Raw genomic sequence first — 18,852 nt, 5'->3', positions numbered from 1 at the left:
CTATTAACATCATAACAGTATTGTTTAGAAATGTTGGGTTGGTTTATTCAATAGTTTTACAAACTAATCACTAAATGTCTCCAACATTAAATAAATAACATATTAATACATAACATTACATATATTGGGAAAGCTGGTATTTACCTTTTGACATATTCCTATTAAAAAAACAAACAAAAAAAAACAGACAGGCCTGCATGTTTAATAGAAAACTGGCTTTAACTCTGGAGCTAAAGCAGAAATCTGTGAAGAAGATTTACTAATTACAGAAGGAACAAGTGTCAAAGCCAAGCTGAGGGTCCTGGAGTTAGGACTCTTGAAAATTTTTCATTTTGATAGTATCTGAACATATTTAAATCATTTAGATGTTTCATACTAATACAGGAGCAAATGTATACATACACACATACATACACACTACCTACACAATCTATAAACTCCTTCAAACAACAATCATTACACAACAGCCAATCTTCTATCTCAGAGATTTTTTTCATATTAACAGTCTGCCACAAAGGCATAACATAATAAATTGGTTGCATCATAGGAACAAAATACACACAAAGGACAGTTAACAGTTTTTTCAAAGATAAACTCAAAGCTACACAATGGACTATCTGTGTTCTGCACACCACAGGTACTGAAACCCAGTTTCTATCATTGCGAGTCCACAGACATACAGTTGTGATACTGCAGGGCAAGAACAGTTAATTTAACATGATACGATGATAAACAACACTTCAACACAACAATTCTTTGCAAACTCACCATTATGACTATGGAAAGCTCACTTTAGCAGTTGTTTAGATATAAAAATTATTCAGAAGAAATAATTAATCATCAATGGTGCTTGAGACTAAACATAATTAATTTCTGATTGTTATCAGTCTATTTGAGTCAAGTATGTGAATCCTGACTGTGCTGTAGTTCAAATTAAAAAACAAGGAAGAATCGTGGCAGGTAGGAGTGCTTGAAAACCAACTGCTGACAAAGTATCGAAACAAACGGACCTCTTCAAGGCGCGACTTGGATCAATGGATCCAGATGTCACGGCTGGGAATGACAAATCCAATATCCAATAATTCTGGTGTGTGTGTGTGTGTGTGTGTGTGTGAAGGGGAATACCTCGACATCACTGAGGGGAATACCCTGAAAAACTACAAGAACTAAAAAGAGGCTACAACATGTATAACTGAGTAACAGCAATTCTTAGCAACTGCCAGAAGATAAACCATGAAGTACAAAATCTGAAATTCAAATAATACAACTATAAATGCTGGTGTTGCAATTCTTCTTTACCATCTACAATGTATATCCCATCATGTCATTCCATTCAGATGTTATGTGATAACATTTGTTGATATTATCCTTGTGTACAGCAGAAACTCCAGCAAAAAACACAAATTGTTACATGTGAAAACTTCTAACATGATAGATTTTTAAATTAATCTAGATGGGAAATACTGAAATTTGGTAAAAGGACTGACTTGCAAGTTGCAATACTTGGATGGTGGAATGTAAAATCTACTGTATAGTAAGACTATCATGTTGTTATATGTTCAAGGATTGGTTTGGTTTTGAATTTCGTCCAAAGCCACGAGGGTTTTCTGCACTACCTGTCCCTAACTTAGCATTGTAAGTCTAAAGAGAAGGCAGCTAGTCATCACCACCCACTGCCATCTCTTGAGCTATCTTTACCAATGAATAGTTCGATTGACAGTCACATTATAACACCCCCACGGCTGAAAGGGCAAGCATGTTTGGTATGACAGGGATTCGAACCCGTGACCCTCAGATTTTACACAAAATTCAACAGGCTTGAATTTGAATTTGAAGATGGAGGTTAGCATTATCATGAATCAGGTTGAATAGTAACAATTATTTACATCAAGATTTGGAGAAGGAAGCAATTTAATAAAAATCAGATGAGTAGTGAATTTAGTTCTGTGTTCTTGCTTTGTTTGTAGTGTGATGTATGTTTCCACATAACTAGTTCAGGTACAGTGAAGGGGGGGGTAGACATCTGACTTGGTTTCGTAATTTCTATAGTGTGAACCCAATTCATGTTGAATGTTATCAAATCGTTATCTGTTAAGGGTCTAATGAATGTTTTTTTTTTCTTAGATACAAGTTACTATTTGTGATCTGAAAATGTGATGGTTTATTTTATACACGTAGGCTACTCTAGTTTTAAGATTTCTGCTGATTTCTTTGAAACGTGTCAGGTTTGTGTTGTTTGTTAGACCTACAGATTTTACAGATCTTGAGAATTTGGTGGGAGGTTTATAATGCTAAGTTTATTTAGCTTACAGTGTACAATTATTGCTTTAATCTTAGTGGGATTGAATACTATTCCCCATTTATTGCAACATTACGACTTCAGATAAGAATAGGCTGTACATTTATTTATCTACCCTGGTATACCGAATATGAAACATATCAGTCTATTAAAAAAATATATATCGACACACACGCGCACACACACAGAGAGAGGGGAGTAATATGAAGTAAAATATTAATTAATTAACGGTAAAAAAACATACAAATAATTTATATTTTATGGTTAATATTTTTCGTATCTTTAATTGCTTTAAACTACAATTAATAAATTTTGTTCTTAATCTAACCACTGTGACGTAGCTTCCAACACACAAAGCGTGACAAAATCTAACGTCAAACGACAAATCCACACTGCTTCTATACCTAAAATCTTGCAGATCTAGAATCTTTACTGTTTTACACACCGTCTTCAAACAAAACATTATTTGTAATGCTGTTTTTAGAAATACACTGTATGAGCTAAAATTTGGAGATAAGAAAAATATTTTTATTTTTCTCACGGAACTTTTAGCATTACACATAAGCCTATGCATATATTTAAGAATATTTATACATTTCATATCGAATGTGTAACATTGTCACTGTGTCCTTTGTTTTGCAGTTCTTTCAAAATGCTTGAATAGATCATTATTTGCACGCCCTACGACGCCAAACGAAGTTTGTTTTGAATTTCGCACAAAGCTACTCGAGGGCTATCTGTGCTAGCCGTCCCTAATTTAGCAGTGTAAGACTAGAGGAAAGGCAGCTAGTCATCACCACCCACCGCCAACTCTTGGGCTACTCTTTTACCAACGAATAATGGGATTGACCGTGACATTATACACCCGCACGGCTGGGAGGGCGAGCATGTTTAGCGCGACGCGGGCACGAACCCGCGACCCTCGGATTACGAGTCGTACGCCTTACGCGCTTGGCCATGCCAGGCCGACGCCAAACGAATTCGCAGAGATACGAGTCAATCATGTTAAGATTGGTTCCCGTAATGTCGCTTGTTACGTTTCTTCAAAAAATAAAAATTTTTCCCATTTTAACCCTTTAAAATAAATTATCCATATTTTAAATTAGCATTCCTTAAATCAGCAGGAAAGACGAAATTCAAAAAGAAAAATTATACTTGAAACAGAAAGAAAAAAAATCCCAAATTGAAAAGCAATGACAGAAAAACGTGCTGGTGATATTTATTGTGATCATGGTATTTATATCTTTTATTAGAAAGCATAACTTTATCAAACGTAATGCACGACACAGTTTTCACATTTCTTTCCTTCCGGCCACGAGCCAGTTACGGTCCACATATTTGATCTCGTAAATTGGCAAGTGCTCATTGACACATACATCCTCCAGGTGGAGAAAAATCTGAAATCATCCAGTATACACAGCTCAGGTAATGAGAAACTACATTAACCTGCACTATAAACTCTTTGTAAGGTTTCGTATAAAATATTTCACACCCCTTGTTACAGAACAAGACTATCCGATCGTAAGAGAAATATCATATTTAGCAAAGATACAGAAACAATTTAGTTCGGGCGCTGCGTCTCTGTTTAATTTTCTCTTTGGTTGTTTCCAAACACTTACTTTACTTGTAATTACGATACTCATCGCGAAGTAGCAAAAAACATAGCCAGATTGTTCACACAGACACACACACACACTACAACTATGGCCTAGCGCGTAAGGCGTGCGACTCGTAATCCGAGGGTCGCGGGTTCGAGCCCGCGTCGCGCTAAACATACTCGCCCTCCCAGCCGTGCGGGTGTATAATGTGACGGTCAATCCCACTATTCGTTGGTACAAGAGTTACCCAAGAGTTGGCGGTGGGTGGTGATGACTAGTTGCCTTCCCTCTAGTCTCACACTGCTAAATTAGGGACGGCTAGCACAGATAGCCCTCGAGTAGCTTTGTGCGAAATTCCAAAACAAAAGAAACTGGCGGTACGAATATGGCATTTATTTACCAGAAATCTACAGACAGAATCGCTCTCTGAAACAAACTTGTGAGAATTTCGTTTAAACAAAAATATAACAATGCTTGAAATACTTCATCTGATCACAGATGGCGCCACTGCATATCCTCTCCTGTTCTGAAGCAAATCACATCTAAAAAGTTCGAGTAGATCTGACACAATTACTGTGTCCTTTCATGACATATATGATTCACATTCCATCCTCGGCCTTGGTCACTGTTCGTTTTCCTGGTCTGATTTATACAAACATTATTTTTACAATATCTGTTCTCAGGGATATTAAACAAATATATAAACAAACCGCATCTCCATGCATAACGTGTAAACAATCCAAAATGAAAACGTATGTTATTTCACTTGAAGACCAGTTTATAAAAGTGAAATCCAAGTGTGAAAACTTCAATCAGCATTTTACAATACATGCGTCAACACCGAGTATATTCATGGAGCCAACATTTTCTTTTACTGGTGGTGACTCAACGTGAAAACGAATCTCGACACATAACAGAGTCAGAATGAAAGTATTGCCAGTGCGTTATGCAAACACACGCCTTGTGAATCGTTACATAACAAAAATAAAGTTGCACAAAGAAACGTACACCACAGAAAAAACAACATTCAAATCGAACTAAATTCTCGAATGTTCTCGAAGAGTCCACTCGTAAACGCTCTAGCTTTTGGGTCGATTTCAATATCTAAAACACGTTCGTATAACGATGTTATCACTGTCTAGATGGAAATCAATGAACAGAAACCACGAGTAGCTCAAGTATCAATACAGAAAAATTAATAAATAAAAGATTTAATAACAGGAACACGATTAAGCTAGAACACGAAACGACAATCTGTCATCAACAGAGCATGTTAGTAAAACACAATTTACAAAATGTAACGACAATGTGTTATCAACATATATCAGTAAACGTTCTCGTCTTACTGCCTCAGGAACACCTCGTTTTTACTGGCAGTTAATATAAAAACTTTCGTGAGATATCCTTAAGCCCGTATTAAAAAAACGCAATAAAATTTACAGTAATCGTTAATCGGTTGTCTGGTTTTAGAATTTTCGCGCAAGGCTACATAAGAGAGATCTACGCAAAGCCATCCACACTTTTGAGCTGATATATTAGGGAAAAGGCAGTTAGTCAACAGTACCCAGCGCCAATTCAACTCTTGGGCTATTCTTGTCTGACCGATGGTAGTATTTGAAAGTAACTTGTACCGTAACTTCTGGTCTCAAAATACAGATAGCGTTTATGCAGTAACAATACTCAAACATTAACGAATTCTGACGCATGCTCAAATCCAGACCACTTTTCAAAACTCGTGCTTCATACGAGATTGCACAGCTCAATTTCAAGCATTTTTCGGGAACATTTAAACTCTCTCTCAGAATGTTTTTCAAGCACTTTTTGGAAGCTAAAATATACACAAAACAAAGTTCACTGATATTTTATAAAAATTCCTATTTATTTGTTTAGCAAATTAGTGTAGATTTAAAAGTATTTATTTCGTTCAACTCCGCAATATGTATTAAGAAGTTAGATATGTTATACCTTTCAGCCGTAAAGGCGTTACATGTGACGGTCAATCCCACTATTCGTTAGTAAAACAATAGCCCATGAGATGGCGATAGGTGGTGATAACTAGCTGCATAAATCAGGGACGGCTGGTGCAGTTAGCCCTCATGTAGCTTTAAACGAAATTAAAAAAAAAAAACTGCTATTATAATATTCTAAATAACTATGGTAATAAAAACGTCCTTTTTGAGCCCTTTAACTTCCATTCTCAGTTTCAAGGACCATGAAGGATGCTTTTTTTTTTTTTTTGATAACTGCCAAATAACACAAGTCGCCTTGTATCGGCATCTCATTGCGACAACCTTCTGTCTCCTCGATCAATAATAACATAATTTAAGTTCACTTAAGGATGCACAAAGCCACGAAATATTCGGTTGTCTGGAAATAAATGTCGGAATTCTCACGATGACATTTAGAAGCTGAATATTGAGTAACTTATCGTTGGTTGGTTGGTTGGTTTAATCCAACATTTGTCGCTTAATTGTCTGCTGTTTCAACTCTACACAGTAAGTTTCGCAACCCCAAAGGCAGCATGGACAAGAACTTTCGTCCGATTTTCCTTTACGACTTCAAAATTGGACGAAAAGCGACCGAAACTACACAGAACATCAACCAGGCATTCAGACATGGATCTGTTATTGAACGTACAGTTCAGTGTTAGTTTCCCAGTTTTCGACATGGAGATGAAAGTCTTGAAAACCACGAAGGTCATCGAAGGAAGCCATCCTATGATGAAAACATATTGAGGGAAGCACTTGAGACAGATCCTCGCACAACAGTATGTGAGCTTTTAGAAAATCTGGGCACAAGCAAATCACACATTGCCAACCACCTGAGTGCGATTGGAAAGACCAAAAAAGTTGGATAATTCGGTTCCGCATGAACTAGCCGAAGGTCAACAAAATGGGCGTTATGAGACCTGTCAAAAACTGAACGAATTTGGAATCGAGGTTCTGCCTTATACATCTTATTTCCCAGACCTTTCCCCTATACATTTTCATTTTTTCAAGCACTTTGACAATAAACACTTTCAAAACCAGACAGCTGCAGAAGCTGTCAAGGAGAAACTGATTTCTATAGCAGGGACATAAACAGCACCGTTATACGTTAGCAAAAGTGTATGAAAGCAAATGGTGCTTATTTTTATTAAAGCATGTTTTTCAACACTGGTTTATACTTTTCTAAACTTCGCAGTTCAAAAACGACATTTATTTCTTGACCACCTAATACAACACATCGAATAACAAGGGATCTTAATGAACTATACGCTGTAATGTCACATTCCAGTAGTTTTTCATACAGTGTTCAGAGGCTACATACATGACCTCCAATCAAATGATATACATTGATCGTGTTAAAAGTTTCATACACGTGCACTTCTGATGAAATTCGACAATGCATTTTTCTTCACACAAAACATCTTTGTACCCCCTTCAGAGATCCTTACGTATTAACAAAAAGTTACCAACTTACTGACTGCTTTACGAAGGCATTCAGCGAGTTTCCTTTAAAGTTTATAACGTTTGACTTTTTTAACTAAGCAACGACCCAATCAAAAAAAGAGAATTATGATAAAACAGCCTAAAGTTTGTTAGTATATTTTAATTACTGATAAATACTTAGTCTGTTCCACCAATAAGAGTAATATACACTTTCTCAATACCTGTTAAATATTCCTCAGACAGAAATTGAGATCTTCACATCAGTAACAACTAAGATACTGCACATTAATAGGTAATTTTCACTTATATTCCACCAGCTTTACGTTATACACGTGAAACGGAGAAAGTGTGTTTGTGTGTTTTTCGTATAGCAAAGCCACATCAGGCTATCTGCTGAGCCCACCGATGGGAATCGAACCCCTAATTTTAGCGTTGTAAATCCGTAGACTTACTGCTGTACCAGCGAGGGCGAAAAGAGAGAAAAACTGTAATAGCTGTTGTTTAAGCACAATTCGAACAATTGATTTTAGAACTGAAAGCCCTTTACCTTACTGCTGACCCATCAAATGACAATTTGAAATAGAAAAAAATATATATTTTTAATCAATAAACTCTTAATTAAGGTCATAATTACAATTAACAGATTATTAGAATAAGTGCCCCGATTTAATTTTGCATTGAATTTTAATTTTTTTTTTCTATCTAACAAACGGGTATCACTTATTTTCACCATCTTTCTCAAATATATAAATTTTACTTGATTCTGTCCGAGAAAAGAGAACATTCACAAACTCATTATTATAACTGTGAAACAATAACAGAGACTTGCACTATGCTGTTATTTTATTAAAAATTTGCCTCCTTTATTTTGCTAAAAACACCTAATATTTTTTACATTACTAAAGTAAAAAAATACCGTTATTGATAAAGCAACTGTGCACAGTTTGACGGATTTGTTACTATATATTTTAAAATCGATGTTTGTTTCAGTTAAATATATATTTATAAATGCATGCAACTTGTGCAGATAAATGTATATTAAGCAAGTCCCGCCTGTTCATAAATTTAAGATTATCGATTTTAAGAATCAACAACATATGTTTTACAAAAGCACCAGACTATTGTTGGGCCAACTGAATTTTCAAGAATCTCGCCTAAAGTTTATAAATCGATGCGCCAAGCGACAAGATATATTGGTCTGCTACAGTTGGTATACTGTAAACCTCGGAAGGTATAACTTTGATAAACGCTTATTAATCGGGAAACTACAAATACCTGACCAGGAACGTTTATAGAACAGAAACATTACAAACCGTTTGATTTCAGCGGATTACCATCTGACGTTAGTATTTCTACGAAAACATTTGATAACATCGGTGATAAAAACTGAATAGTTGTCAATGGCATTTTCTCTTCCCTTCACCTATCAAGAATATGGGATTTTGTCACAGCGACTCCAACACATGTTCTCACCAACAAGCAAATACTACAAAGAGTAGCTATTAATAGGAAGTACACATTCCCTTTACTGTTAAAAATACATAACTCCTGCAGAGGCAGACAACACCACCCGTAAAACAAAGGCCCCAAGTACTTTAGTTATTACTGGTAACAACTACAAAACGCTTGCGGAAACAAAATAACAGAACATGTGTCGCGCTTCGATAAACACATCTATATTTTTTTTTTGTTCCATTAATAAAACTGTTCATGTCACAGAGCAAAATACGTGAGACCCACAAAGAAACAATGAAATCAAACTAAATATATGCCCACTCAGAAATAACTAATAAAAACAAAAATCCAGGAAATGAAGCTAAAACCTCAAGATGGAATTGTATTTATCAGCATTGCTGAGATACGTTTGTTTGTTCTGAATTTCGCGCAAAGCTACTCGAGGGCTATCTGTGCTAGCCGTCCCTAATTTAGCAGTGTAAGACTAGAAGGAAGGCAGCTAGTCATCACCACCCACCGCCAACTCTTGGGCTACTCTTTTACCAACGAATAGTGGGATTGACCGTCACAATATAACGCCCCCACGGCTGAAATGGCGAGTATGTTTGGTGCGACCGGGATTAGAACCCGCAACCCTCGGGATTACGAGTCGAATGCCTTAACACACATGTCCATGCCGAGCCGAGATACGTCAGTAATGAATAGAATTAAAAAACACAACATTCTAGAAAATAAACACCAACACAATCTACGTTTAATTAATTTTACAGAATTTTATCTCACTATCCCCAAATAAGCCGGGATTTCCAATATAAAAGCACAATCACATTTATTACATATTATACAAGTGATACAATTAATAATGAAACTTTCGGTTCAATGTAATTTATAAGCAAGCTCAAAACTTTCTATCATACAGTCTCGGGCTCAACATTCGTCGCGTCGGCTACCATGGAAACCGCTTGCATGTGTTAACTTTAGATTTGTTTACAATTTAAAAAATTAAATAGTCCTAAAAATCGTCAAATTACAAGTACATCACATACGTGTGTCATTTAATTATGTTAAATGTTAACTGTTTGTTACACCTAGTTATCTATACTTTCTTCTCTGGCTTGATTTTAGTCGATATATCTAAAGCTCAATTGTATTGATTATATAAAAAATATATGAACCAAAGTTTTACTTAAGGCACATACGTATTACTCGCGCAACCTGTATTTCTAAAAGGATTATATATTTGAAGAAGAAATTATGGTTACAATACACTATTATACATATTTGTACAAAATAACTTACTTGGTCTATTACCGTGTTTATTTTATTTATTTATTTATTAATGTACAAGCTTTCGGCTCAGTTACATAAGCCTTCTACATGTGCGAGAAATAAAAAAAAAAAAAAAATACAGAATGCAACTCGCGTTAAAAGCCTGAAAAGTGTACTATTATACACTTGTCTTGGTAAATCCTTCAAAGAACAAAAGAAACAAAAATGAAACCGAAATATATAAGAACATTAACACTTTTGTCTTACAATAAATATAACTGATTGAATACGAAATGTCATTCTTTTAAATTTCAGGTAATGCTTAATGTAGTACACTTAAATAAGATGTTTCAAAGTTTTTTGTGTTTTTTTTTAATAATTTAATCAACATTTCGGCTACATATATGCTCCAGATAGAGGCCTATATCCAAAACGGGCAAATAAAACTTGAAAAGGTTTAACAGTCGTTTGATTTACTAATAACCTAAACTAATGCTCCAGAAAAGAGGCGTTCTGACTACACATTATTCTAACGTCATGATCATTTTTATAAGAGGAAACTACAAGCGAACTCTTTAACAGAGACAGTTTAGGCGTAGGTAGCTCACTGGTAGAGTTTGTTTTGAATTTTGCGCAAAGCTACAAGAGGGTTATTTGCGTTAGCCGCCCGTAATTTAGTAATGTAACACCGGAGGGAAGGCAGCTAGTAATCACCACCAACTCTTGGTCTACTCTTTTACCAGCGAATAGTGGAATTGACTGTAACTTTATAATGTCCCACAGATGAAAGGGCAAGCATGTTTGTTGTGACGGAAATTCGAGCCCGCGACACTCAAGCGCTCTAACCACTTGGCCATGCCAAGCCAAAGTGGTAGAACATTGGTGGATTACAGAAGTCTATATATTCAGATGCAAGGGTTTTCTTTTTTGGTTTTTTTAATAAGTGCAGTAAATTATACACAAACAAAGCTACTTCTAATGCCTTCAAGTCAGTAATAAACTTGTGGACTTACTATACTAAAATCCAGGGTTCACTTCCCCCTGGTAGGAAGTGCATGTATAGCCTATAATATCACTTTGCACAAAAAACAAGACCAACATCATCTTATTGGGGTGCAAAACTTGCTAACAAAAAAAAACAACTAGCATACACAACACAATAGACTTGCTGAATAAACAAAGTGCTGACAGGGCCTCTCTTACCAATATTCTATATTCAAATCTCTTTTAAAAATTGGTAAATTTCTTGTTGCTTGATAATTCACAAAGCTGGCTTTGAATACTGAAATGGTACACTCAATATCTTCTGTTGAATTTTTAGAACAGTATCTAGTTTCAAATTAGTTTCTTCTTCTTGTGATGTAACTTCAATATTTATTTTACTTACAGTTTGTGTGGTGATTGTTACAGAATTTCTTTAGCAGTCCAGAATTATTTTGAAATATTTCTGTGTATGGAGATCTTGGTGGTTGTATCCTACAGGAGTTCTCAAACTGCTAGAAGTGGCACTAATGGTGTGTGGAACTAGTATCAGCGATACACAACACAGTTATTATAAAAAATCATTTATTTGTAATAAAACCTATCCGAGATTTTTATGTACATATACCAACTACTATCCTCACTTACAGACTCACCTGCCTGCATAGACTCACCAGTATTTTCTTTCCTTAAAATTATATTCTTAAATTGTGCCAGTGTTAAAGATAATTTTTGTTATTGGATTTTTATATTCTTTATTTAAAGTTAGGTCCGAGCCTTTTAATTTGATAAAAGTAAATAAAAAGTTGTACATAAGCCTGAAAAATTTGAGAACCACTATTTTTAAACCACTAAAGTAATAAGGAAAAGGCTTTGAAACATAACACTGTCCACAAACATACACATTTAGGAACTAAGTAGTAAGATAAACTGGGGTTTCATTCCTCAGATGTTTTTCCAAAAGTTTGATATGTTTTAGCAGTAAGTTAAATGATAAAAGTTCATGGTTGTTTGTGATACAGACAAATATTTAACAAAGAGTGTGTGTGTGTAACAGAATTAAGGTGTTCTATTTAAGAGAAAACTCAAAGCAGAAGTAATTTAAGTTGCAATAGAGTAGAGTTATAAAGATACAAGATACATAAAAATATACCAAGAGTAATTATACATGAAGTAATGTGTAGTAACATTAAAAATTTACAGGTGGATTGCTTTAAAATGTCTGTGTTGTTAAAAAAGTTTCTAACAGCTGTTAATACCCATGTAATTTCTTTATACTTGCTATTTTCAGTTTAACACATTAACAATTCAAATCCACTTTGCTAAAGTTATAAAAACATTAGCTGAGGATACCAAAGATGTTTATTGATGAATGTCCATTAGCCCAAGGATCCATTTCTCTAAATACCCAAAAGTCCAAAGATACAAGTTCTTTGTTTCTGTTTTTTTTCACAGTTAAAATATTAAGTTGATTGTTTGGTTAAATTTTATAACAAAAAACCAACCCAGAATATGACCAACAATGTTGTAATTTCTCATGGATAATTTTAACATAACTTCCTTGATGTTATTGTCTTGTATGTATATACAGTGTCAGCTGCATGGTGATATAAATACTTTCTTACTAATGTTTTAATCCAATCTGTCCAACAACACAAAATATAAAAGGACTACTCACATGAAATTTGGGGCCAGATTCATAACATAATCCAACCGAATCTCTTTAGATGTTTCCAATTCAGTAATTATGTGAACAAAGTGTAAATTACAAACACACAGACTTAATAGAATATATATATATATATATATATATTTCTATGTTCATGAAAACCTCCTAAATATGTAGATGTTATGGCCTATGCAAGTTTTTATTTTTCTGTATTCAACACAGAAATCAACAGTTAAATTTTCGTCTTCAGATTCATGAATAACTCAGTTTACAATAAAAAAAAATTGTGCTCAATTTTTAACCATTCTTTATCTAAAGAAACTTAGTTTGATAAAACAACAAAATCTTACCTTATACAATGGTCTGGTAACAGATGTTGAATCTATCATCTGAGAAGTGATGCTGAGACCAGAACGGGTGGTCACTAAAGGTGTTGATCTAATAAGAATTTATTACACCTTCAATATGAGACGGCATCAGTTGTTTCTAAGAAAGTTCAACTTTCAATTTATGAGACATCTTCAGAATTTCTTTTACCTTGTTCCCATTTTTTTTAATTAAACTTTTGCTAAACCTAGACTACATTCTAAAAGTTACCTTTGCTGAGATCGTAGAATGAAATACTAACACAAAGAAATAAACGAACAGTAATGCCTACAAAACAGTAGATTCTAAGCAATTAGTTCTTTACAAATTGTTTTGCTTGTCAATTTAATAATTTTACCAGTAAGGTTTTATAGTGCAAGTTACTTAATGGTATTTACTATTCTTATTAATTAAAAAGTAATTCTTCCAAATATATGGATTGCTGAAAGTTTAATTTAGGGAAAAATAACTGACAGTTGGCAAGCAAGTGGAAAAGGAAATATGGTGAAAGAATTTGTGATAAATTTATCTTTGATACTTCCTTAATATGTGGTAAACTGATTAAAAAATTAAAATTTGTCAAGTTTGTTAAAAGCAAATATACAATGATATTTATTTGAAGATTTGAAAATTTCCTAAGCATGATAAATTTAATTATTTCAGGGCTCTGTTTAAACAGTAATATTTCTAAAATCAGTGATAATCCACATGCTCTCATGTTGGGAATGATTGATTCTATTGGTATTTTATCTATTATCCAAAATAAACTTGGTATTTGAATAAATAAGCCACAATACAAAAATGTTCACAAACATTAATGTGTTTGAAGCAGGTCGAAACGTTGTTCGCTCTTCTATGTAAAATATTTTCTCAACCCAAACGAGCCGTTTTTGCATATAAATTTCTCAACAAGTGGGTTTCTCGACATCAGTGATCATTTGAAGCACGGTTCTTTGGAAAAGATTTTGTATGGAAGTGCAAATTAATATTATAGAAAAATGCTAAGATAAGTGTAATTACTGTGGATATTCATAATACCTTCAGTGAAATGTTTAGCTTTTATAATCGTGAAATAATTCATTATGACATAAAAAAGTAGAATATTACAACCTTGTGTACTATTGGGAATTTAATAAAATATTTGAAGCTACAAAAGAGATGTTTAGAATTTCAGAAGTATTTTCTTTATAGTATACAAGAACATGAGATGACTTGATTCAGATACTTTGACAAATTTACACGATAACAAAAGGCTAAAAATAGAACTTGTATAGAAACCCTGAGTAATATTTTCAAGACCTACAAGCTTAATTGGAGAAACATAGGCTTAAGAAACAGTTTAATGATGTTATGTGTGTAATTAACTTGTATTACTTTTTAAATTTTATTTGATTGTGAAGGCTAATTTCAATAAACTAAAAATCCTTCTGTCATTTTGTACATTCTATGTCCTTAGCATTAATTAACTGATTGACAATTAATTAATCTACGATTATATTACTTTCGTTTGAAAACTTACAACTTACTTCAAATATGTCTATCTTTATATTTAATCCAGCACTACTCTTTTGTTGCATTTATTTTGTTCGAATGTTTAAAACTATCGACTTTCCAGTTGACAATGAAGCAATGGTAACCCTAGAAAATCAAAATGTTTTGTTGTCACTGGGCGTATACAAAGATGGCTGGGTTTATTAAAAGTATACATTTACATATTACTAAAATAAAAAATAACATACATATTACGAGTCTATGCAAATAAACCTCGACTGAACACTAACATATAATTATTTAAGTATTTTACTGAATGAAATCAATCTACTATTATAATAATAAAATAGCTACTTATAACGATCAGACTTAAGAAAATAATTAACACTGTTATTCTGATCAATTATATAAAAGTCAGAGCCTTTTAATATTGTTTAACAAGTTATAACACGTAAAGTTACTGTCATAAAACAAATATAACTGGAAGTACTGTAGTCATTACTTAAAACACTGCGATATTTTACTTTAAATATAAAACCTACAATGTAACTACGCTCGAAGCTGGAGGAAAGTAACAGCTTCCGATTTTTCAAAGCTGTTGTCCCATGAAAATTTCACCGAAACAATGTAGTCTACACCGTAAAACCTAGGTTGTATAAATAATCTATATCATTAGTGTATTTAGTAACGTCTGAAAACATTTCACCATTACATGAATTTATGATTATATAAAATATAAGCAATTTAGGAGACACACAGTAAACTGAGAGTTCGATATTAAACATATAATACTAATACAATACACAGTCCAGTAATACTTTGTATTAAAAACACCGAACCTGAAGTTTATTTTAAATTTGTTACTATTAATACTGATATTGTGATGCATTAATCAAATACAAACTCTAAATACTCACAAAACCATCAGTTGGTCTGATAATTAATAACTATTGAATTATATCAAAATATTTTGCACAAAAATGTCAAAAACAAAAAAAAAAAGAGAGCCTGAAGTGAGAAATACGAACAATTCCGTGTTTACAACTATTAAACTGCTTTCTTACTGTACAAAACCCTCTACCGTATACATTCAACTCATTCACTGCACATGCAGAATTCGAACGGGTGTGTCTCGCTCTGTTCAACATTCATTCACTAAAATTATTAAAGTGACCTCTTCGTTTTTGAATACTGAAAATAAACAAAAATAGAGAAAAATAAATAGCCCATTTACAAAGAGAAGTGCCTTTACAAGTTATTAGCCAAAATAAAATTTTCCCAATTTCTGTTGACTTTAGTCTAAAACACAATAAAATTTCCATCGCAATATGCATTAATTAATACTCACAGAGACTTAAATCCAGCTATATAATTTCTTGATGACAGTTATACGCTTATTCTTAAAGCTTAATTAGATATTCTTCTGTGACGTGAAGACTTTAATGATATTCTTAAATAACTATTTTATATTCCATAGGCATAGAAAGGTCGTCTTACCCATCCATTGCAAAAATTCGGGAATCTTAATCAAAACATTTGTTCAGTTATTATCCATTTTAACGTATAAAATTGAAATCTGCTCCAAAATAAATTTGATCTTAATAGTTTCACTGTTCCTTTTCCCACAATTATAAATACCAAGACCTTATTTTTTGTCGTTTGACCAGCCGATTCTCTATAGTTTGCTAAAAATTCTACATTATTCATTAAAAACATACGAGATCTGTTCAAAAAATACACGGACTGTTTGAATTGCGCGGCTTCAGTTGGTTCCAGGGGAATCCGCTTGGTATCGCTAGGTTCGCACAAATCAGCTGATTACGACACCATTTCCCGATTGCAGATATCTTTATTTGTGTATTAGCTACGCGGTTTTAAGTGAAGTGCGATTTTTTTTCGTTTGGCGGATTTCAGAATGAATGACCTGAAGGAGCAACGACTTGCTGTGAAATTTTGTGTTAAACTTGGAAAATCTGCGACTAAAACTTTTGCTATGCTTAACACGGCTTACGGTGATGTTGCAATGAAGCATACGGCATGTTTCAAGTGGCATGAACGTTTTAACCATGGTCGACAGTCCATTGAAGATGATGAGCGTCCTGGACGTCCTTCCACGTCAACTGACGACCCACACGTCGACAAAATCAACACCCTGGTGCGGACAAATTGACGTCTGACTCTCAGGGGAGCTTGCTGAAGAGTGTGGGATATCAGTTGGATCTTGTTACGAGATTTTGACCAAAAAATTGAAGATGCACCGCGTTGCTGCGAAATTTGTGCCTCAGAACTCGTGAGTTTTTGGCCAAACACTCGATCACTGTTCTTCCCCATCCCCCCTACTCACCTGATCTTGCTCCTTGCGTTTTTTTCTTGTTCCCCAAACTCAAAAGACCCTTGAAAGGAAGAAGATTTGAGACGATTCCCGAGATTAAGGCAAATGCGACGAAGGAGCTGGAGGACATTACAAAAGAAGCGTACCAGGACTGTTTCAACAAGTGGAAACACCGTTGGGATAAGTGTGTGCGTTGGGGAGGAGAGTACTTTGAAGGGGTCCCAGACCTGCAACTTCTAAATAAAGTACATTTTGTTTTATGACGTCAATCCGCGTATTTTCTGAACAAACCTCGTATAAACTTACTGTAGTACCCATACTCTGAGGGAAGTTATGTAAATTCATGATAAATGAAAGGTTATCTCAGGACATGAGAAATTGCTTTCCTAATATCATATGGGGTAAAAATTGCAAATATGTTCCATAAAAGCTACAAAACACAAACCTGAAACATTCTTAGTACCTCCCCCATGAAATTTCATAACACTACAACAAACAGTACCATTATATTCATACAGAATGCCTCTATAATAAACTGTCGCCAAAATTCAAAATTATTCTTACGACAACAAGAACTGGAACGATATCTTCAACCATAATAATCTAATAAGAAACTATTAGCTTACAATATAGAATTACCTGTAGTTTTCTAGAAAATATTACTTAATCATTTCTATTCTTGTACAGAAAGTTCCCGCAAAGCTAAACAAAGATGACCCTAATCTTGAGCATGTTGAACACTACACTGCACTTCGCCAAACAGATTTAGCTTTAAAAGATGTCACTGTTAAAATTTCTACCATAATATTAATTTTCAACCTAACGTAAGAAATATTTATACTAATTTAATTATGTCTTATAGTTAAGCACAGAGGTCGTGCGGGGGTGTTATTTCCCATTTTCACTTACATTTATCGAATTTCGCTGTTAAATATTGTTTGAAATACGCCATTTTATTGAGGTGTAATACTTCAGTATATTTGAGTACAGAATAATTCCATATTTTTACGACAGCACAAAACGTAGTTTTTCTTTTTCGTCCCTTTTTCCCCTGAAAGTGTTGTAGGACATAAAAAAAAATTGAGCTTATCTATATAAAATAAAATCCTTTAAATAATTATTAATTAAATTTACAATTTCAAAACTGTCGCTCGGTCCAGGGGGCGCAGCATTAGATCTGCGATCTTATACCGCTAAAAGTCGGATTTTTAAACCCACAGTGAAAAGAACATATTATGTATTATAACCTACAGGAAAGAAAATTTTAATTATAGTAAAGCAAATTGGCAAAATTATAAACGGGAATTAGACAATCTGTTACCTAATAACGTCATAAAAGAAGTTAAAACCCATATTGAATTGGAGAACTACTGTCAAACAATAACGGAGTGCCTTCAGAAAGCAGCAAAGAAAACGATACCAAAACAACACACGGAAACCCAATACCGAAATAATTACCCTAATCAAAAAACGAAGACAATTAAGAAGACAGTTCATGATAACAAGTAACAGAGAAACAAAAACGCAAATAAACAATAGAAGAACTCACCTCAGAACACAAATAAAACAATAAAAAAAGAAAAATGGGATAACTTCTGCTCAAAACTGAATGATGAAACTGACCAGAGAAAATTCTAGACCCACCTTGAAAGACTCACCAATGATAACACAGCTGTAAAGAAATATCCTGCACTTGAACACCATAATACAATAACACACACAAATAAATAAAAAGCTGAAGCTTGCAAAGCTCAATTTTAAAATATTAGGTTGAGGAATAATTCGTGAGCGTTTTAAAATAATTTCATTCAAGCATTACATGCAAGACTATACAATACTTCAATGCATGAACACATTACACCCAAAACATTTATTATGATACTTTATTTCATGTAATACCTAGGTATATAGTATGCATTGTTTTAAACGAAATTGCAAGAAATTAAATGCGAAAAGCAGAT

At 33.9% G+C, this 18,852-nt stretch overlaps 1 protein-coding gene across 5 annotated transcripts in view; it reads right to left on the bottom strand.

The window, feature by feature from the left end:
* The window catches only part of LOC143231845 (coronin-2B-like), a 47,786-nt gene extending 32,070 nt beyond the window's left edge, over positions 1–15,716 (bottom strand). Inside the window, exons 1-3 of one of the 5 annotated variants that reach the window (XM_076466558.1) lie at positions 15,477–15,680; positions 14,595–14,706; positions 13,053–13,140 (exon numbers count right to left, since the gene is read on the bottom strand). The gene's annotated coding sequence lies outside the window, so the exon portion shown is untranslated. Of the gene's footprint in view, positions 1–13,052; positions 13,141–14,594; positions 14,707–15,101; positions 15,325–15,476 lie in introns of those variants that run through there. The other 4 variants (XM_076466559.1, XM_076466562.1, XM_076466563.1 and 1 more) reach the window with 4 other exon arrangements.
* Positions 15,717–18,852: the final 3,136 nt, after the last annotated feature.

Source organism: Tachypleus tridentatus, chromosome 11 (assembly GCF_004210375.1).
Source record: "Tachypleus tridentatus isolate NWPU-2018 chromosome 11, ASM421037v1, whole genome shotgun sequence".
Classification (NCBI taxonomy): domain Eukaryota; kingdom Metazoa; phylum Arthropoda; class Merostomata; order Xiphosura; family Limulidae; genus Tachypleus; species Tachypleus tridentatus.
Note: the sequence above shows the minus strand (reverse complement) of the source record. Positions and strands in the feature narration are given on the sequence as shown.